Consider the following 23,381-nt stretch of genomic DNA (forward strand, 5'->3'; position numbering starts at 1 on the left):
TAATACATATGGACGGATCTAGACTTCTGAGAGACAGACAGTTACAGCTTTGCTTTTGCACTGCAGGACGGTTTCAACAAACAGATAGCGCAATAGAGTAGCTCAAACAGAAAGGAACACTTCCTGTTCAAATTTTTGCATCCTAAACTGTTGGCAGTTCTGTGTAAGTGGCAGTTACGTGAATTTATTTCGGTGATTACAAAATAGAGTCGAATGTATGCACTGGATAGCCGAGGCAGCTAGTTCATGGCGATTGGGTCAACCATGTAAATGAATGTACTGAACGTGCTGCAAACCACTACAGGAAGCCTGTGTGTCAGAAGTCTCATCCAGTGTGGCGCAACGGTGTTACGATAGGAATAGGAATAAAGAAAAGTAGGGATTTGGTGGTCTGTTGGTTTGATAATAGTATCATATTCGTACGGTCTGGGTTCGATTCCATCTTCTGCCCACAATTTTTGATAGGGACAGACAGATTCTATTCTCTTCTGGCTACGCCAAATGAAGAAGGGTATAGTGGCATTGTGGTCTGAAATTCACATTAAACATGATATTCCTTCTCTACCAAGTGGACGTTAGGATGAACTACTATAAAGTCAGGAGTGGCGACATGTAGGAACTGTATCACCAGTATCCTTTCTTATACTAGCTATTCATTTCTAGTGAAGAAACAAACGCTATGTATGGTCACAGGACACTTATTCCATCTTTTATTTGAGCTTCTGTATGCCGATGAAATAGGTTCTGAACTGGGAATGCAACTCAGACCGCCCTTAACGCTGAATTTGCTCCCTTCATGACAATGCAGCTCGACTACAACTTGTTGTTTGTTCAAAACTGCAGATTCCTCAACATCTCCACATATTACGCGTGAATGGGTTCGAATCCTGACCAGGCACTAAGGTTTTCATTATGAATTATCAAGCTCTAACATGAGAACACCTATCAGCTGGTGGATAATAATTTTGATTTTTAATGCATTTTCATTCGTTGTCAACACTAATGATATCTGACGTTTTTGACTCCCAGTGAGACATATAACTATTTGCGAGATCACTGTAAGTTCAAGGATGTTATTCCGAGCTACTGGTGGAGAAAAATTCGGTAGCTGACGTCTGTATTGTAGCGAAATGCAGGAAGATCTGCAGCGGATAGGCACTTGGTGCAGGGAGTGGCAACTGACCCTTAACATAGACAAATGTAATGTATTGCGAATACATAGAAAGAAGGATCCTTTATTGTATGATTATATGATAGCGGAACAAACACTGGTAGCAGTTACTTCTGTAAAATATCTGGGAGTATGCGTGCGGAACGATTTGAAGTGGAATGATCATATAAAATTAATTGTTGGTAAGGTGGGTGCCAGGTTGAGATTCATTGGGAGAGTCCTTAGAAAATGTAGTCCATCAACAAAGGAGGTGGGTTACGAAACACTCGTTCGACCTATACTTGAGTATTGCTCATCAGTGTGGGATCCGTACCAGATCGGGTTGACGGAGGAGATAGTGAGGACCCAAAGAAGAGTGGCGCGTTTCGTCACAGGGTTATTTGGTAAGCGTTACGGAGATAATTAACAAACTCAAGTGGCAGACTCTGCAAAGAGAGGCGCTCTGTAATCGCTGTGTAGCTTGCTCGCCAGGTTTCGAGAGGGTGCGTTTCTGGATGAGGTATCGAATATATTGCTTCCCCCTACTAATACCTCCCGAGGAGATCACAAAAGTAAAATTAGAGAGATCAGAGCGCGCACGGGGGCTTTCAGACAGTCGTTCTTCCCGCGAACCATACGCGACTGGAACAGGAAAGGGAGGTAATGACAGTGGCACGTAAAGTGCCGTCCCCCACACTCCGTTGGGTGGCTTGCGGAGTATAAATGTAGATGTAGATGTAGATGTTTGTGTGTAGAAACGATATGTGTGGATTTCTATTCCCAGTCATACTATTTCTAGTTCAAACATGCTCACGTGTCGCTGCTGGTGTAACAAACCCACATTTAACGTTAGTTTTCTCTAGAATATAAGAGCGATAGGTGCCGGGTTGAAGTCCTGGGTAGGAAAAAATTAATGTCTCGTTTCGTCATTTCAGTTAAAACATCTAGCTACTGCCGGGAAAATCAAGTATGTCAAAGTTGATTGTGCTTCGATAGCAATCCGATCAGGTTCTGGGTTCGAATCCCAGTTCAACACAAAGCTTTACCTCACGGCATTTCAAGTAAGTTACTTGTGAAGAAGCAATATTTAACATCTCTCATAGTTCGTTAACTGGGACAATAGATGCTGGGTAGGAATTCGTGTCCTTTAAAAATGTTTACTTTATGTAGTTTAAAGTTGATATTTGCTAACCGATACTGTCTAAAATCGAGGTATATCACTCTCTGTATGCCTAGTCACGAAATCTTAGTCTGCATTACCTGGGTTTGAATCCATATGCAGAACGAGACGGTTCGTCGTGTCATCTGAAGCTCATGCATATTATCAACTAGCTGCTCGAGAATAACGTAAATTTTTTATGACATTTTGTGTTAAATAACAAGTATGGTATGTTACTTTGAAGAGGAAATCATGAATACGACGAAGTTACTATGTGCATTACCTATCTGACGTAATAATGAGAGTGCTAACATTTCAGGTATGTCATTTATTGCAATAAATGTGAGCTTACAAGCCTTAAGGACAATCTTATCTGTGATGAGGTGTTACCTGATATTTTTAGTATCGTGGTATTACTTTACATCTTGAGTTATTGCGATACAGAGCAGTGTTTTCTAGTGGTGACTTGTTGGAACCATTTTCAATAGTCAAACGACTGTACCAAGGAGCGATTAGAGGACCTGCTAGACAGCTGCGTTATGTAGGTTGCATGGGAATCAGGCGAAATGCAATTCAGGTCGTTCGGATACATTTGAGCACTACTGTACCTGTTCAAAATAGAGACGTACGACAAATCAGTACAATACGTAATGAAATTGCATTTCATATCTGTGCTGGTTTGCTGTTTCTCTCCGTAGTGGTAAGGTATATCTGATGATAAGGTAGGAAGCCTCGAATATGGTCTTGATGTAATGCAAAGAATGGCATGTAACTATAGTCTGAGGAAACTTTTTTCTTTGTACTCGGTCTGTTTCTGTGTACTTTACGTTGTACATAAGGATAACTGTTACTTGTCTGCTACAGAAGTTTTTATTATTGTTTTTAGTCAAACACGTTTCCTATTCTTGCGCATCTTGTGTGGTCCACAAAGAAATAAAAACAGGCAACGCTTTGCTTTACTACTATGTCCTCACAATCTTCACAAAGTGACGCAATGTATGTTTCATCTATGTCCTGGAATTCCTCAAGATGACTGTTGGAGGCTGTCTGCCACCATAACAAATACAAGTCTGTATACGTTTTCGTGGAGGCCACACCTCCTACTGATGATATGCATCACTTCCAAATAGAAGGAAAGTGTGATCATTCAATGCTTGATGAAAATTTCCACAAATATCGAATTGGTGCTTCATTATCTAACACCTTCTAGTCCATCGGAGTAATTAACTCCACGCCCGCCCGGTTGGTCGTGCGGTCTAACGTACCGATTTACGGGCGGGAAGGAGCGCCTGGTCCCCGGCACGAATCCGCCCGGCGGACTTGTGTCGATGTCCGGTGAGCCGGACAGTCTGTGGATGGTTTTTAGGCGGTTTTCCATCTGCCACGGCGAATGCGGGTTGGTTCCCCTTATTCCGCCTCAGCTACACTATGTCGGCGATTGCTGCGCAAACAAGTTCTCCAGGTGCGCGTACTCTACCACGGGGGTTACACTCGTCTGGTGTGAGACGTTCCCTGGTGGGGGGGGGGGGGGGAATCCATCGGGGGCCGAACCGCACAATAACCCTGGGTTCGGTGTGGGGCGGCGGAGGGGTGAAGTGGACTGCGGTGATCGTCGTGGGGTTGTGGACCACTGCTGCTGCGGCGGGGACGGAGCCTCTCCGTCGTTTCTAGGCCCCCAGTTACCATACAATACATACATACAATTAACTCCACGGATCGCGGGTCTCACCAGCAGTTTACAAACATATGCCTCATACACACTGCCCGTTCTGAAAGTTGAATCGCTTGGAATAATAGCTTAAGACTTTCGATTGCTCAAAGTATTCATTTTCGAGTCCTCTCCAAATTTTAAAGCCAAATGTATGGGGCACATACTGTATAGTCTAGAAAACTGAAAACAGTGACGCATCACGAAGGAATCACGCAAATTATAATTGGAGAATGTTCTCAGTATGACGACGAGACTGATGGGAAGATTTGAGAATCTGAGTTGCTGTCGAAACTGATCATGAAATAAACAATTTCAAAGCAAGCGATCTTGGCCTCCAATATCATATATGATGCGAATTGGCCACAATTTGATATTCATATAGGTATCAACGGAAAATTCAGAACCGAAAACTTTGGTAGCTAATAGATGAATGTGTGACACTACAGTGTAATTTCACCACGCAGCTCACAAGTATAGTTCGGAACCACGCTGCTGCTACAGTCGCAGGTTCGAATCCTGCGTCAGGCTTGGATGTGTGTGATGTCCTTAGGTTAGTTAGGTTTAAGTAGTTCTAAGTCTAGGGGACTGATGACGTCAGATGTTAAGTCCCATAGTGCTTAGAGCCATTTGAATTTGAATTTTCTGACAAGTATAGTAAACGGGGGCTAGGGATATCAAAGCATAAAGGTTTTGAGAATTTCATTCAGCGTACTCACTTGGACAGCAACTATGCCCTGACGACAGGCGCATGAACAATATACGCAAATGTCAGGATTTGAGAGGGGACGTGTAGTTGAGCTCAAAAACAACCCGCGATCTTTGGGACGCTCGACATTTCAGTAGGTGCGATGCCATTATTCGATTATGTTCGCAGGACTGGGTGAACCATGGTCGAACACAGCATTTAGAACGAAGCGGAAAGAGACGAGAAAACGTTAGGAGTCAACAATCGTTAGAGAGGCACTCAGTGCCCTGAATTCATCATTATCAAAGATCCGACGTGCAACAGGTGCTTCAGTGATCACAAGGAACATTAATATATGCCTCATAGGAAGGGGTCTGAGTTCACAGCATTACTTGCGCTGACTACCATTGACGGCTGTACACCAAAAATACCGTTTGCAATGGTCATGGGCACATTCGACTTGGAATCTCACTGACTTTTGTCTTCAGTGATGAGTTCCGCTTCCAACTCAACCCGGATGATCACCAAAGATGTATCCGATATGCACTAGACAGTGGTGGGATACCAACCTGGCTGTCGCCAGCATAAGGCCCGACATCCAGGAGTGATGATCTGGTATGCCATTTCATTTTATAACTAGTCCACTTTGGCTGTCGTCCGCAGCATCCTTGCAGTACAACAGTTTATCGACGATATTTTACCCCCGTTTTGTTGCCCTTCATGGCAAGCCATGCTAGGCTCTCATTTCATCAAGATATTTTCGGCTCGGACGAAGCGAAAGTTTCTACTGCTTGTCTTCGTACTAAACCCTACATTAGCCAGCAAGGTCTCCGGATCTCTGCCCAATTAAACAAGTTTGGAGTATTATGGGCAGGGCCCTCCAATGAGATCGGTATTTTGACGACCTAACGTGCCAATTGAGCAGAATTTAGCACGATGTTCCAAAGGACATCGAACAACTCTGTCAATCAATACTTGCTGATAAATTTTCCGAGCTGCATGGCCGTGCTGGATGAAACTTTTCGGTTGATGATGTTTCGTCCAGCACTGCGTTGTACATCTTCGGAGGTGCTCCTGGCGACGCTGGGCTTTGCCGACAGAGGAGCTGGATGTCAGACAGCGACATAAGTGCTGCTTAAAGTGCTCGTGGTCGAACTAACACGTGCTCAGCAGAGACAATCTTTGTCGGAGTAATAACTTTCGATTGTCACCTGTCAAGGTTAAAATCATATGTATCGATTCTGCAAAGCCGCTGTCCATACATCTCTGGGTTTCATGGTTTCTTCATATCTTGTAAAATTATCACCATGTTTATATGTTTCGATGGCTTCTCTGTATAGTCGTGGGTAATAATTTGTCGCCCTCTGAGCGAAACGTTACGAACCGGAAATGTCTTTGGTCATGGCCATACAGCCCTTAAGATACATCAGCAAATATCACATCCGGTCGTGAAGATGTTCACCGTATGATCCATGAATCAATGCCAGGCCCAATAACTGCTTGCACGACGGTCACAGGTCCAACGCGTTATTAACTTGATCAATTGGTGAAGTTCTTTCTCTAGAATAAATCATGAATTTTTCTGAAATTGTAATCATGTGTTTTTACAGCACATCCATCGATTTCCATCCCATTCGGATAATTCCTTCGAGGTGCATCTTTTTCTGTATTATATTTTAAAGAAATCTTAACTTTTTATCCGTTGACTTGATGTTATGTACTTATCCTATTTGAAAGGAAGTTAATTATAATGAATCAAAATGTTAGAGTTTTCCTGAGAAATCGAAGCCTGCGCTGGCTGCTTAGGCAAAATCCCGCTGGTGTGAAATTCGCGACGAACTGCGCTGGCTGCCTACGCCGCAGGGGCTCCTCTGCGCTGTGGCGCCCATCAGTTCCAGCAGCCGGATCCTAATAGAGCTCACCGGATTCCATTCCGCTTTTAGCAGCCTATTATCGGAGACCCCGGCGCGGGCTTTACGGGGAGAGCAAAAAATAGGGGGCCTGGTGGGGGGGGGGGGGGGGGGCGAAAAAGTCGGCTCTTTGGCGCAGCCATTGCCCGATCCTCTAATTTAGGGCGCCACTCGCCACTAATATTTGCCGCCAGAGAGAGGAATTATCAGCGCAGACGCCACGGGACGCCGAATGGCGAATGCGAGTAGCGTGTCTGGGCGCATCGGTGCGCGAAATGGGTACCTGCACCGACACTGCTTTTTCGGTGATGGGCGTCCCATCTGCACAAGCAAATTTCCGAGGAGGCGCCTCCAGTTGCTCACTAACCGAGTGTATTCTGTTCGTCATTCTCCGATTAATGCTTCGAAGTGTGAACGTCAATAAATTAGGTACGAAATAGATTGAGCCAACTGAAAGTGAACCAGATCATTGTGGGACAATGAGGCAAAATGTCTAGCGTAGGGTGTAACAGGTAGAACAGGTGCGACGTCAACCAACACCACTAGGGGTCCACTAGAAACATGGGCCCCACAACGAACTTTTGACATCACCCTAGTGGGTTTGTCCACCACATTTCGCGAACGATCGGCTGTGTGTAGTGTTCAAGGGAAGTCAATATTTAATTGAAAAACTATTTGCTAAGGGTCTTAACTTTGTCATCTGCTGTCCAGAGCATGCATGCATTTAAACGTGTAGTCAAGAATTATCTAACTCCTCCGAAATAGTTACTTGCTCCCCGCCGGAGACGATTGCTGGCACTCGTAAGACGTGCAGTGTCACGTGCTAAGCGTCACGGCCTGTCTTCCTCGTGGACCACGACACCGCTGTGAATGCTTCCAAGGAAGAAGAGTTCAGTATGTGATGTTACCGACCTCTGTAATGCTGCTGCAGCGGAAAGGGCGTGCGTGATGTAGCAATTTAGGAAATACAGGAAACACATCTGTTGTTAATAACACAAACGATATCTTGAATGTCGTCATTTTAGTGATAACTGTTTCAACAACATAAAGGTCACAGATTATAAACGTTATTGCATTTCGGCACTATTTTATGAGAAAATATATAAACATTCTAGTTTTATGTGATCGACAGTCACAACCCAATTAGAATAGAACAGAATATCATTTTCTCTAGACTTTAGAAGAGAGCTGCAGGCAACAGTTATGTGGACATTTTCAGAAATTTTCTGTTTAGTTTTTGTTTAACAAGTTTATCAAAGTTAGGACGTAATGTTTGGAATATCTGTAATCGAAGACTGCATGCTAACTAAGTTGTAATCTGCCAAGGTGCATCGGGATTTGGACTTCGCTAATTTCATAACTGAAAGGAATTTTTCGCACGCATATGTCGAAGCGAACATACAGGATATCCGTGCAGCAAGTTCATGCATCCTCGGAAATCTGGTTTGGAGAAAATTCTTGTAGAAATCAGCTACGTCTTCCTTGTGGTCAAATTTTTCCTTCAAAAAATCGTTATACCGTAAATTTAACAGTTCTGTTTGTTGCCTGGTAGAAACATTGTTGAAAACCACAGAGTACGGGTTCCCACAGAGCTGAAGCGTAGTAGACAATGTTTCTATATCTTCACATGGTCTCAAACTGGTTACGAAGATTTTGCAGGATTTGCACATATTATTCTGGGACACTAATATCTCGTGTATGCACGTACGTTAACTGCGAAAAATGCGCAGTGTTTCCAGCCAGCAGCTGATTCGTCAACAAACCCAACGCCATTTTGAAGTCTTTGATTCTATAATTCATACCTGCTATGATGAGAAGTGAGGTCTTTAAATCGTTCAAGTGACCTCTAGAATCATCAAGGAAAATTAAGTCTCAAATCCAGAATTTTTCTAGCTACTGAGGAACGTGCTGATTGAGATTATTCGTCATTCTCTTAAGAATCGACCCAACACCTTACCCCTGCACAAGAAGTACACATTACAATAATATGGAAGATCATCATGCTGACTGCCACATTCTTCAAGTAAAGTTTTAAACTGTCTGTATCTAAGGCCTCATGACCGGGTGGAATTTGTAACTTACCACGGCATCCATAATATTTTTTAACTTTAATCTACTTGGCGCAAATATTCTCGTGACGAAGAATGCGATGGGCATCAGTGAGATCACTTGTTGCAGCAGGAACAAGATTCACTTTTCATTTCATCGGTGTAATAATCCGTCGTAGACTCCTATCATGTACAGAGCCCCAGCTGTTGCGGCGGAAACAAGCTCACTCTCCTAATGATGTCTATCCTGCAATTTCATTCTGATATTCAACTTGTCATCGACGCCCCTAATGAAAGTAGCTGATTGCTCAGTATCTGGTAAGTCACCACTCTCGTCGACAGCTAAGGAATAATGTACAAACTTACAAATCATAACAACTAGTTCATCTTTGGGATCTGCACTGGTGTGCTGAATACGTGACATAACAGGCTTAAGAGACAAACTTCCTATTTCAAAGTCTTCTACCATCTGAGGACACATTTCTTCAGTGGTCATCACGATCACTTCTTTCGCGAAGTTTTCTTCAGCAAACGGCGTTACTTTCTCTGCTATACGAATAGCTATTTTGTAGCTCACACGGACTGACGCTTTGCTACTTTGATAGTTCTCCACATCAGGATATTCTTTTAATTCCGATAAAACTGCTTCAACTTCTTCTTCGTGATACTTCTCATACTGATTTGTTCAGCACACAGAATAATGAGGTTGTGAACTGCATTTCTTAGTACTCTGTACTTCTTTGGTACATGCTAATCACTTCGCAACTTCTCTGCATCACACTAGTAGCAAAAGATTTTCCCACACAGACAGGAAAACTGGCTCCTCCATTTTACACCCTATTACAAAACAAATGACGCACGTCGACTGAATTATTCGGATGGGAGGAAACTGATATCTGTTATGTACACTTGACAGCAAAAAAAGTGGGTCACTGCCGAATACAACCAAAATAACGTAGCTGTGTTGCAGGTCCTCTAAACATCAAAACCCTGTGGGGTACAGTCGTTTGACTACACTCAGTGGGTACTGCAAGAGACTACTAAGAGACCAAAGGTCTTTATGGCAGTCAGTCTAAGCATCAACTAATATCGTCATACAAAACATGTTAGAAAACACGTTCTTAGCGATGAGACACCCCATAACACTCATAAACTAACCTTAATTACAACAAGTGACATTCCAAAAGTTCTGAGAAAACGGATTGTTTTACGTATATCGTAGAGTAATCCTTAGTCAAAATTAAATACTTGAGACAATATATGGAGTTACAAAGCTGTATGGCAATTGGAAAAAAGTTTTTCGCTCTCTAAAAGGTTTTCCATCCACGTGCTGAAGGTCGCAAAACGGCGAGTGACTCTGGAAACTGGATATTGGACGAACAAGTAGAAAAAACGCGATTAACGGCAACAAGCACTATAAGGAAATCTCAACATTAACAGCGAATCACCAGTAATATCATTGTTCTCGTAACACATCAACAGCTACGTGTACACAAATTTTAACTTTAACTGACATGACCAACGTCGTCGTTCTGGACCTGGATTCAAACCCAGCACCCATAGCCATTGCTAACTAAGCTAAGCTTTGTTTGTGCCTTATTGAGACCCAATCACTAAGCATAAAGAGACATGAAGTATAGACGTTTGCACCAGTATCAGTTATCAATTCAGATCCTGAAAATAAATGACGAAAATGTTTGTACTGAACTGGGAAGCCTGTTATAACTGTTACCGTCCTGCGAACTACCCCCAACGACGTTTAATATGGTGTCATTCACAAGGAACAAGGTATGCTCATGTTTAAAATTGAAATGCCATCATATAAAGCTTCTGACTGGGATGCGAACCCAGCACCTAATCGGATTGTTAACGAAGTACAGTCATGCTCAAAAGCATTCGAACGACCTGGATGCATTTCGCCTGATTTTTCCATGCTACCCACATAACGCAGCTGTCTAGCAGGTCCTCTAATCGCTCCTTGGTACAGTCCTTTGTGTATTGAAAATGGTTCCAACAAGTCACCACCAGAAAACACTGCTCTGTATCGCAATAACTCAAGATGTAAAGTAATACCAGGATACTACAAATACCAGGGAACACCTCATCATAGATAATACAGTCATTAAAGCTTGTAAGCTCACATTTATTGCAATAAATGACATACCTGAAATGTTTGCACTCACATTATAACGTCAGATAGGTAATGCACGGATCAAGTTCGTCGTATTCATGATTTCCTCTTCAAAGCAACATACCATACTTGTTATTTAACACAAAATGTCATAAAAAAATTTACGTTATTCACGAGCAGCTAGTTGAGAATATGTATGAACTTCAAATGACACGACGAACCGTCTCGCTCTGCATATGGATTCAAACCCAGGACATGCAAACTAAGATTTCATGACTGACGGAAATTAACAGTCATTCCTGACTAGGCATAAAGAGAGTGATATACCTCGATTTTATACAGTATCACTTAACAAATATCAACTTTAAATTACATAACGTAAACTTTTTAACGGACGCGAATTCCTACCCAGCATGCATTGTCCCTGTTAACGAACTACGAGAGATGTTAATTACTGCTTCTTCACCAGTAACTTACTTGAGATGCAGTGAGGTAAAGCTTTATGTTGGACAGGGATTCGAACCCAGAACCTAATCGGATTGTTATCGAAGCACAATCAACTTTGATATATCGGATTTTCTCGGCAGTAGCTATATGTATTAAATGAAATGACGAGACGAGACATTAATTTTTTCCTTCCCAGTACTCCAACCAGGCACGTACCGCTTTTATATTCTAGAGGAAAGGAACGTTAAGTATAGGTTTGTTACACCAGCAGCGAGATGTGAGCATGTTTGAAATAGAAATAATATGACGAAGAGTTCAGTGCTGGCTAGGAATCGAACCCCACACATATCGTTGTTGACTGCACACAAAGAGACGTCAGCTACCGAGTTTTTCTCCACCAGCAGCTTGGAATAACACCCTTGAACTTACAGTGATCTCGCAAATAGTTCTGCGTCTCACTGGGAGTCAAAAACGTTAGATATCGTTAGTGTTGACAACGAATGAAAATGCATTAAAAATTAAAATTATTATCCACCAGCAGGTTGGTGTTCTCATGTTAGAGCTTGATAATACACAGTGAAAACTTTAGTGCTGGGCCAGGATTCCAACCCATTCATGCGCAATATGAGGAGATGTTGAGGAATCTGCAGTTTTGAACAAACAACAAGTTGTAGTCGAGCTGCATTGTCATGAAGGGAGCAAATTCAGCGTTAAGGGCGGTCAGAGTTGCATTCCCAGTTCAGAACCAATTTTATCGACAAACAGAAGCTCAAATAAAAGATGGAATAAGTGGTTCAAATGGCTCTGAGCACTATGCGACTTAACTTCTGAGGTCATAAGTCGCTTAGAACTTAGAACTAATTAAACCTAACTAACCTAAGGATATCACACACATCCATGCCCGAGGCAGGATTCGAACCTGCGACCGTAGCGGTCGCTCGGTTCCAGACTGTAGCGCCCAGAACCGCACGGCCACCACGGCCGGCTGAAATAAGTGTCCTGTGACCATACACAGGGTTTGTTTAGTCACTAGAAATAAATAATTAGTATAAGAAAGGCTACTGGTGATAGAGTTTCTACATGTCGCCACTCCTTACTTTATTGTGGTTCTACCTAACGTCTACTTGGTAGAGAAGGAATATCATGTTTAATGTGATTTTCAGACTACAGTGCCATTATACCTTCTTCACTTGGCGTAGCCAGAAGATAATAGTATCTGCCTCTCCCTATCAAAAAACGTCGGCAGAAGTTGGAATCGAACCCAGACCATCACCACATGAAACTATCATCAGTCCAACATACCACCAAACCCTCTTCTCTACGACTCATTTCTCTATCAGAACATAATTGCGACACACAAGACGAGAAATCTGACACACAGGGTCCGTAGTGGTTTGCAGGATGTTCAGTACATTCTCTACTTGGTTGACCGAATCGCCATGAACTAGCTGCCTTGGCTACCCAGTGCATACATTCGACTCTATTTTGTAATCACCGAAATAAAATAACGTAACTCCCACCTACACAGTTCTGGAGGTACTGTTGTTCACTTCCAGAGCTGCTGTAGCTACGACACACCTAGTAGCGTAACGATAAGCGTCGCGCTCTGTTGATAAGCCGTCGCGTGTTCTATTACATTCTCTGTTACATTTTTTAAAACGCAATTCTGACATCTGCTGAAGTTACCAATTTAATGGAACTTCGAACATAATTCTCTTCACTTCTCAACCCAAAATAGTCGCATGTGGAAAAAGGGCTAACTTCTACTTCATTTTGTTCTTTTCAGGTTTAATAGACGGCCAGGCAGCAGATACGTGTCGAAGCTTTTGTATTATGTATGGGGAGAGCGCATCGTGCCAAAATAGTCAGAAAAGTATTTTCTGCATTAGCTGTCGTCTGGTTGTGGCATTTTATCCTTCTTCAAACCTTGTTTGACAGCTTTAACTCAGAATAAGTTTTCTACATGCATTGTTGTTGTTGTGGTCTTCAGTCCTGAGACTGGTTTGATGCAGCTCTCCATGCTACTCTATCCTGTGCAAGCTTTTTCATCTCCCAGTACCTACTGCAACCTACATCCTTCTGAATCTGCTTAGTGTATTCATCTCTTGGTCTCCCTCTACGATTTTTACCCTCCACGCTGCCCTCCAATACTAAATTGGTGATCCCTTGATGCCTCAGAACATGTCCTACCAACCGATACCTTCTTCTGGTCAAGTTGTGCCACAAACTTCTCTTCTCCCCAATCCTATTCAATACTTCCTCATTAGTTATGTGATCTACCCATCTAATCTTCAGCATTCTTCTGTAGCACCACATTTCGAAAGCTTCTATTCTCTTCTTGTCCAAACTATTTATCGTCCATGTTTCACTTCCATACATGGCTACACTCCATACGAATACTTTCAGAAATGACTTCCTGACACTTAAATCAATACTGGATGTTAACAAATTTCTCTTCTTCAGAAACGCTTTCTTTGCCATTGCCAGCCTACATTTTATATCCTCTCTACTTCGACCATCATCAGTTATTTTGCTCCCCAAATGGCAAAACTCCTTTACTACTTTAAGTGCCTCATTTCCTAATCTAATTCCCTCAGCATCACCCGACTTAATTAGACTACATTCCATTATCCTTGTTTTGTTTTTGTTGATGTTCATCTTATATCCTCCTTTCAAGACACTGTCCAGTCCATTCAACTGCTCTTGCAAGTCCTTTGCTGTCTCTGACAGAATTACAATGTCATCGGCGAACCTCAAAGTTTTTATTTCTTCTCCATGAATTTTAATACCTACTCCGAATTTTTCTTTTGTTTCCTTTACTGCTTGCTCAATATACAGATTGAACAACATCGGGGAGAGGCTACAACCCTGTCTTACTCCCTTCCCAACCACTGCTTCCCCTTCATGTCCCTCGACTCTTATAACTGCCATCTGGTTTCTGTACAAATTGTAAATAGCCTTTCGCTCCCTGTATTTTACCCCTGCCACCTTTAGAATGTGCATGTAATCAATAAACTGCATGTGTATTGACAGACTGTTATAGATAACATCAGAGAATTCGCATATATCGTTGATGATTAATTTCTCTCTCATGTTTAGTATTGTTTTAGCAACACTAAAAGAAACCTTATGAAAACTGTGCTCTGTGTCATAAGAAACGAAATAAGATTACCCACGATAACCTTACGACGAAAGTCTGTTTTAACAAAACTGAGTATCTGTACACAAGCGTGCCTCTATCTGCGCGAATTAGTAAAATACTTCTCACTTAGATTTCGATTGGGTCTGTGTGTAAATGGTATGCTGTGTCATACTCAACAGGTATGCAAATGTGGCACTTCATAAATAAAGTTACGTATTCCTAGAAACCCAAATTTTGCTTGTCAGCAGCGTTAAGAGGCGTTTCCTGTTGTGCAGCATTGTAAGTTTTTCACCATTGCACTATGAGCTGAAAGTATTTTCTTACGATTTGCTTATCGATGTTTGATCTGACTGCTTGCAGCTCTTACACAGAAGGGATAAAAGCGTTACATTCAGCGAGGCTGGAACAGCGAACCATAACAGTCTCTTTTCCACAGGTCAGCACGTCAACACAGAGCTAGCGGATAGATGTGGTCTGTGCCTTCCTCTTACGAGGCTAATGATGGCTAGAACTCGTAAACCGCTATTTACTGGACGAGATTAGTTGCGATTGCCACGTTCAATCACTTCGCTGGGCTGAAAACCGTAAATCTACAGTCTTCTGTTACACTTCAAGCGATAACAACTCAGATTACTCAATGGAAATGACACTATAATCAAATGAAATTTGAAGCTTAATTACATGCACACCAGGTAGTAACTTGTCGATCACAGAGTTGCTAAACATGCCTTGCGTTGTTGCCAAATCTCAGTTACATTACCAGCAGGAAGAAGACGAACCGATGTGATCCTACAGCGGGATGGGAAGTGACCATAGCTGGCGCCTCAAAGACGCGGCTGCTACGGCCTGGAATACGTAATGCGTCTGATTCGCATTTCTTTAACTAGGTTTAGGGACTGGAGCTTAGTTACTAATAATACTCAGAATTGACTGCTACTAAGCATCATAAATCAGTAACTCTCATAGCTGTTTTTATATTTCTTTCGTAACTGTACTCAAAACTAAGAAACTCATTCACGGACGTTTTTGTGCCTCGCCGATAGTCGAGCACAACAAACAAATAAAAATAAAAAGAGAATGTGTGTGTGTGTGTGTGTGTGTGTGTGTGTGTGTGTGTGAGAGAGAGAGAGAGAGAGAGGGTAGAAAATTGTTGTAAAGAAATTGAATACTGGTATGTAAAGAAATCTTTCATTAAAATGACTCGTTCCACATCATTACGAAATGTCGTATTTATGATCTATGGAACAAGTATTAATCTAATCTAATCTAATGATATCATATTGCTGACTATCCATGAAGAGTCATGAAGTTTCTAAATTTTCGCCCATATCAGTAACCAAATATAAACTTGAAAACAAAAGACGACAGGTTTTCTAATAAACGGGGACTCCTATGAAGACCCTTTCATCCCTGTTAAATAACCGTGAAAGATGTCCGATATACCTCAATTCAGAAGAAACGAAGTGTGTATGCATTTAAAGATGAAGTGCATGATGTGAAGTTCTGCGACGGAGATGCGAACCCAACACGTAATCGGTTTGTTAACTAAGTAAAATCAAATGTTACGTATCGGTTTTTCTTACCAGCTGCTAGGTCTTTAAGTCTAAAATAAGGACACAAATTTTTGTGCCTGAGCGACAATCGAACCGCACTCCTATCGTTCTTCTTTATTGTCCACGAATATTGCTTAAGTATCAATTGCTTACTCACCAACAGTAAGATGTGTGCGTGTTTGTCCAGAAATTGTTGGCAACGTGAACAGACATTAAAAATGCACGTTAATTTTCACTAGCAGGCCGGTGTGCACGTGATAAGGCTTGAAATGAAATTATGAATATTTTTGTTCTGGATCAGGATTCGGACCCACATATTTACCTTTGGAGGAGACCTAGAGAAGACTGCAGTCTTGGGAAAAGGAATGAAATGATTGAACTATACTGTTCCGAGAGATTCAGATCCTCGAAAGAGGAGATACGAATTCGAATCAGAGTCCAGCACCAAATTTTTCAGCGTCTCTAGTTCAATCAAGTACAAGTAAAATAAGAGCCCTGTTCCTTTAGACGGCTATCAGTTCATCAAATAAAATAAAATTTTCTAGTGTAAGTAAGTTTACTGGCGACAGTATTTCTGTTTACCCTGACCTCCAACTATGTCATTTTCCAACGTAAACCGGCTCTGCCCGGTTTGGAATGAAGGAGCGTGATGTTTAATGCGGATAATGGATTATAACAGCTTTCTCTTGAGGTTGCCAGAGGTAAAGTAAATCCGTTTGTGCCTCTTAAAAGTAAATGCCTGAACCCACGCATTGCACTTGTGATAGTTCGTTTCACCAGACCATTGTGGCCACATTTCCCAGCCCCAGGAGTGTGCTGTAATTACAAAACTAGTCACGGTGGAAAAAAAACGTGAGTCTATTAAATGATTAAGTGGAAGCAAGCTTGTGACGTGGAGATTATGCTATTCTCATGTCAGCAGGATGTAAAGACTCTTCTAGGCGTCATAGCCTCGATTTGAAGCCATTTTGAAATTTTCGCTAATACAGGAAATTTCTTAGCTCGAGAAAATCCATTGTGAAGTGTGAAGTTACCGGATAATTCGATTATCACCGTCATTATTACTATCATTTTTTTCATACCGCTGGTTGGAACACATATGCTTGAAGATCATTTAAGTCGTTTTGGCCATTATAGAAGTAGTTGCCCAAGAACAAGTTCTCTCTCTGTCTACGGAATCCTTTTCATGTTAATATCAGACATCAGCAATTACTCGTAGATCACATTAAAACTAAAGTAATAGATGAAGACGTTACTTGATAACGAAACGGCGCTGCCTTTCTTCATTTACTTGCGCCTAGAAATGGCTGTCGAATACTGCCAAACCAAAAGCCAAGGGATCTTACTGCGTTCCGATATACGTCGCTGTCAGTTCTTCCATATGATTTGGTCGACATGACCTGTTTCAAGTTGTGTATGACAGAGAATGTTTTAGAAAATCAATTGTTTTCCTTTGCAATAAACAGAAAGATTTTCATTCTAAGCTTTCCAGGTCCATAATTTGCGCAATATTAGTTCAAATTTAATATTCGCTTCTATAATGTAGGAAAGTATTTCACAGTTGCAAAACTCGCATCCGACTCATTGTCCTTACACTAAACCGCTGACCATAAATTCTAGCTCAAAGTGACGCCAGTTTAAGTAACCTAATGTAGCGAAGACTGTTTGCCAGTGCTCTTTCTCACCGGAAAATATGCAATTCACTCATTGGGCTCCATAAGTACACTGTAACAGTAATTTCTGTGTGTATGCAATGCATACGGATTGTAGAATATAGTGGTGCTCTCTCTTCCACTTCTGTGTACAACATGCCTGACCTAAAAGGGCCCTTTATTATTACAGGCCCTGGGCGGTGCAACATCATACTGAAAACAGTAATGTGCTTATACTGACAACGTCATTGTTCGTTTTACCTGATTTTGTAATCATTTAAGTAAAACAACATGACCTTCGAGTGGGAGACATTTCGTCCCCCTTTTCCTTCTGTGAAATTTGTCAGTAAGCTTTTTGCCTTCGAACCAGCGAAATGCGGGAGAGTACGGCTTGTAAACGATTTACAAACCACGATTTAGTGCCGTTAACACGATTTCTTTAAACATTGGCGAAGCTGAAGGAATTTAGTTTCTTCCTAAATCGTCTTATGCAGCAACGTTCACAGATATCTCAAATAGGAAAAGCTCTTTATCCATGTACGAAGGTTGTAAAACAAACTTCCCACAGTTTGTGTCAGGTTGATCTTTTCGTCTAATAGCACTGCGTAAGTATTTTGTCTAAGAGGTATTAAAGTAGTGTTCCTGTAGCTGTGGGAATCATTGGCAGAAAACGAGTTTCACACCAATGGGTACAGTACTGATAAATATTGAAAATGATTATCAACGTAAGTCTGCGTTCATCCACAAACTGAAGCGTATTTGTAATATTGAATCTAGACTATGTATCCTTGACTTCCGTGAGTTGGCATTGGAAGGCGTTTACACACGCGTATACGAGGGTAGTCGCAAAGGTAAGGTCTCCTTAGGGACACGCAAGTGCCAACGCAGGCACAAATTAGAGATCCTTAATTTTAATGGCAAACAGAAACTGCAGTGTTGGCTGCATGGTGGCAAGGTGATAAAGAGCAGGACTATGGATACAAAAGTCTCAGGTTCGATCCCTCACCAGTCCCACGATTTTTATTTGCCGTTTTACACATATTTCCCCTCGGGGAGGGTTTGTTGATGTGAAAAATGCCGAGTTGCACTGTGGTCCGAAAGCCACGTAAAACTGTAGGTTCCCCTATTAACTGGCTAGGTAAGTCAACTAAAAAGGTCGGATGAAAGCAACAGCATACCACCTCCAACAAGGCCGTGCCTATTAAGGCACTGTGGTGTTCAAACCACTCTTGCGAGTGGTGACTGCTTTACTTTCTATGGGTTCCAAAACTAATGATCTTCCGGTTATTAATATTTTTGTGTTTTCATGCTGTAGTTTGATACCAGTAAACGTAAGTAACCGGCCGAGGACTGTCACCGTTCGAGTTGTCAAGGTGGTAGACGACGATGCTTTCGACCCCAGTTATAATTTGGTCATACCTATGTTTCAGTCGAATACCTCTATGGGCCTTTCTGCGTATTTCAAGATATACTGTTATACACTTGGTACGCTTCCAAATTGATATCTGATAGAACTGTGTTTAGCAACATCAATCAGATATGTTTTCCGTGCAATATATCGTACAACACGTCAGTGCAGCGAGATTTCTTTATGTGTTGCGCATGGTGCAAGAAATATTTGTGTTTTGCTTGCTTCTGTGATAGGTTTCACCCCACTGAATGCGAGAAAGCTCACGAATAGACTGTCAATAACTGGAATTACGCAATAACACACTTAAAAGTTGTATTTTTGCATTAGGTATCCCGATGAAAATAACTGTAAACAGGTTATATGCCTACTTGCTTATTATCGCGCTTCTCGATGCTTTCCTCAAAAAATTAAAATAAAACTAAAAAAAAGAGAGAGAGAGAGAGAGAGAGAGAGAGAGACAGAGAAAGAAAACAGAAATGTATTTCAAACATCAGCTCACTGATGCCATGTTCGTCTCGTGATGTAAAGCAAGGATAGTTGATAGGTAATATCTCGTTGTACTAGCGATATGTATGGCTACGGGGTTCTTTGTTTTCTCTCTGCAAACAACTAGAAGAGAATTCAGTAACAAAGTGGTAAGAACACCTACTCAGTGCGCCAATTTAACACTCAGTCATTCTTGGTTATTTTGGTAATCGTCTGTAATGCAGTAAACATCATTGATTATTGATTGTAATTACTACCATTGTTATTGTTATTCGTCACCCCACAACAGCTTTCCTACCACTCATTGCCGCCGATGCACGTAACTAATGGATCAGGATAAATGGAACGTGGGATGTTTCGTTACGGAGAATATACACATTTATCTCGGCGTCTTGTGTCAGGGTAATATGAAAATCTCAATAAGAGAAGACGACAATAACACCCAACTATTTCTGTCCACTTAACACCATGACGACAGACAAATTGGCGTCTCACTGTATTTTGATTATAATTTGTTAGCCTTTTTGCGACTTCATTTTAATACCTCGTGGGAGCAGGCATAATATTTTGCTTTTTGAACACCGAACGATAACACACAAAGATAGTAGATGGAAGGATACAAAGAAAAATTCAGACTCATGGGTGTGGATCCAGTTCATCATAAGAAAACTAAACAAGAGGGAAACATTACGAAAGCAATGAATACGCTGGTTAGTATACGAGTACATTATTTGCATAGATCTGAAGATGAAAAAGCGCAGATCTGCACAGTGCTCGCATCTGCACTTTAGTTTCTGTCTTAATGGACATAATTTTTAGTTTCTTCTCTTCTGAATTATCAAATGAATTGATTATTACGTGGTACAGAATAATTAGGTAACTGTGTTTCTTACAGCTTCCATTCGCACCAACATTTTGCTACATTGTCGTGCAATTCATGAAATTCTACTTGTATGATCACAAGACTGCACATAGATGCAATCCATTTCGAGGTGCAAAGTGTCTGTTATCGTAGTTTTCGTGACAGGTTGGCACAGTTAATTTCGAAAGACTTTTCATTGTACTGAAATAATCTTTTGTAACAAAGTAACAAGGTGTTTTATTCGTATATATTTTGTGGGAAACTGTAATCGTGATGGAAGATTACACACCTGAATGTTTGACACTGCTGGTAGGAGAAAGCGGTGCATATTAACCAAGCCCCGCGCCTCCCCTCGGTTTCCTCCTATGTCACGAGCACAGGATTCTCCTCCTACAACGCTACAGAGTTGTTCCTAGCACACCTGAGAATTGGCAACATCGTCACAAACATTTGGCAACACTGTGACAGTGCAATCACTTCCGCGTATGGTACAGAACTGACTCGCTAAATTCACTTGATATTCCCTTTCCATTTGAATGACTCGTGGTATATAATCCTCACGTAAACTAAGACACTGAGACAGAAATTTCAATTTTTTGGCTAAAGAAATGCTATTCTTCACATTGGTGACAACTTTTAATATCTTTCACGATGCGTTATGAGGCTGAGTGACGAATACCATGATGAGGGGGGCGTGCCGGCAGCAGTGTGTCGGTAGCCCCGTGGTACCACCCGTGTCTCGTGTTCCAACGGTTAAGAGAAACGTCAGTTATAACTGTGGTAGGGGCAGCGCGTGCGAGCATTTTTGTGTATTATTTCATGGAGCTGCGAATTCCCAGAAAAAATTCTATAACAAAATCAGAAGAAAACCTTTACACATCAAATCCTCTTGACAGCTCGACTCGACTCAGTAAGTCATGTTAATGGTCGTAGTTCTCGGCTTTCTGACCGCCAAGCTGCTATGCAATACAAAGCGTCTCTGGAGAAATTCAAATCGACCGTCAACGACACGAAATTCAATAATGTTCTTCACTTAAGACTCACATGCCGGGGTGATAAGTATGAAGGAAATAAACTGATTAGCAAATCACAAGAAAATACTTTGAGCTCAAAGTGCAATGGTGAAAAACTTACAATGCTGCACAACAGGTAACGCCTCTTAACGCTGCTGAGAAGCAAAATTTGGGTTTCTAGGAATACGTAACTTTATTTATGAAATGCCACATTTGCATACCTGTTGAGTATGACACAGCATACCATTTACACACAGACCCAATCGAAATCTAAGTGAGTAGTATTTTACTAATTCATGCAGATAGAGGCACGCCTGTGTACAGATACTCAGTTTTGTTGAAACAGACTTTCGTCGTAAGGTTATCGTGGGTAGTTTCATTTCATTTCTTACAATACAGTGCACAGTTTTCGTAAGGTTTCTTTTAGTGTTGTTAAAACAGTACTAAACATGAGATAGAAATTAATCAACGATATATGCGAATTCTCTGATGTCATCTATAACAGTCTGACAATACACATCCAGTTTATTGATTACATGCATGTAGAAAACTTATTCTGGGTTAAAGCTGTCAGACAAGGTTTGAAGAAGAATAAAATGCCACTACCAGACGACAGCTAGTGTAGAAAATACTTTTCTGACTATTTTGGCACGATGCGCTCTCCCCATACATAATACAAAAGCTTCGAGACGCATCTGCTGCCTGGCCGTCTATTAAACCTGAAAACAACAAAATGATGCAGAAGTTAGCCTTTTTTCCACATGCGACTATTTTGGGTTGAGAAGTGAAGAGAATTATGTTCAAAGTTCCATTAAATTGATAACTCCAGCAGACAGCAGAATTGCTTTTTAGAAAAATGTAGCAGCGAATGTAATAGAATACGCGACGTTTTATCAACAGCGCACGACGCTTATCGTTACGCTACTAGGTGTGTCGTAGCTACAGCAGCTCTGGAAGTGAACAACAGTACCTCCAGAACTTCTGCATTCCACAGTGCTGTGAGATAATGCATATGGCTGTATCTAGACTTCTGAGAGAGAGACAGTTACAGCATTTCTTTTGCACTGCATGACGGTTTCAACAAACAGATAGCGCAATAGAGTAGCTAAAATGAAAAGGAACATTTCCTATTTAAATTTCTGCATCATACACTGTTGGCAGTTTTGTGTAGGTGGCAGTTACGTTCGTCAACCAAGTAAATGAATGTACTGAAGCAGGGAGCCTGTATGTCAGAAATCTCATCTTGTGTGCCGCAACAGTGTTCTGATAGAGAAATGAGTCGTAGAGAAGAGGGTTTGGTGGTCTGTTGGACTGATGATAGTTTCATGTGGTGATGGTCTGGGTTCGATTCCAACTTCTGCCGACGTTTTTTGATAGGGAGAGGCAGATTCTATTATCTTCTGGCTACGCCAAGTGAAGAAGGTATAATGGCATTGTGGTCTGAAAATCACATTAAACATGACATTCCTTCTCTACCAAGTAGACGTTAGGTGGAACCGCAATAAAGTAAGGAGTGGCGACATGTAGCCTTTCTTATACTAGTTATTTATTTCTAGTGACTAAACAAACCCTGTGTATGGTCACAGGACACTTATTCCATCTTTTGTTTGAGCTTCTGTTTGTCGATAAAATTGGTTCTGAACTGGGAATGCAACTCAGACCGCCCTTAACGCTGAATTTGCTCCCTTCATGACAATGCAGCTCGACTACAACTTGTTGTTTGTTCAAAACTGCAGATTCCTCAACATCTCCACATATTGCGCATGAATGGGTTGGAATCCTGGCCCAGCACTAAAGTTTTCACTAAGTATTATCAAGCTCTAGCATGAGAACACCTATCTGCTGGTGGATAATAATTTTTATTTTTAATGCATTTTCATTCGTTGTCAACACTAACGATATCTGACGTTTTTGACTCCCAGTGAGACGCAGAACTATTTGCGAGATCACTGTAAGTTCTAGGATGTTATTCCGATCTGCTGGTGGAGAAAAACTCGGTAGCTGACGTCTCTTTGTGTGTA

The sequence above is a fragment of the Schistocerca piceifrons genome, chromosome 4 (genome assembly GCF_021461385.2).
Source record: "Schistocerca piceifrons isolate TAMUIC-IGC-003096 chromosome 4, iqSchPice1.1, whole genome shotgun sequence".
NCBI lineage: Eukaryota > Metazoa > Arthropoda > Insecta > Orthoptera > Acrididae > Schistocerca > Schistocerca piceifrons.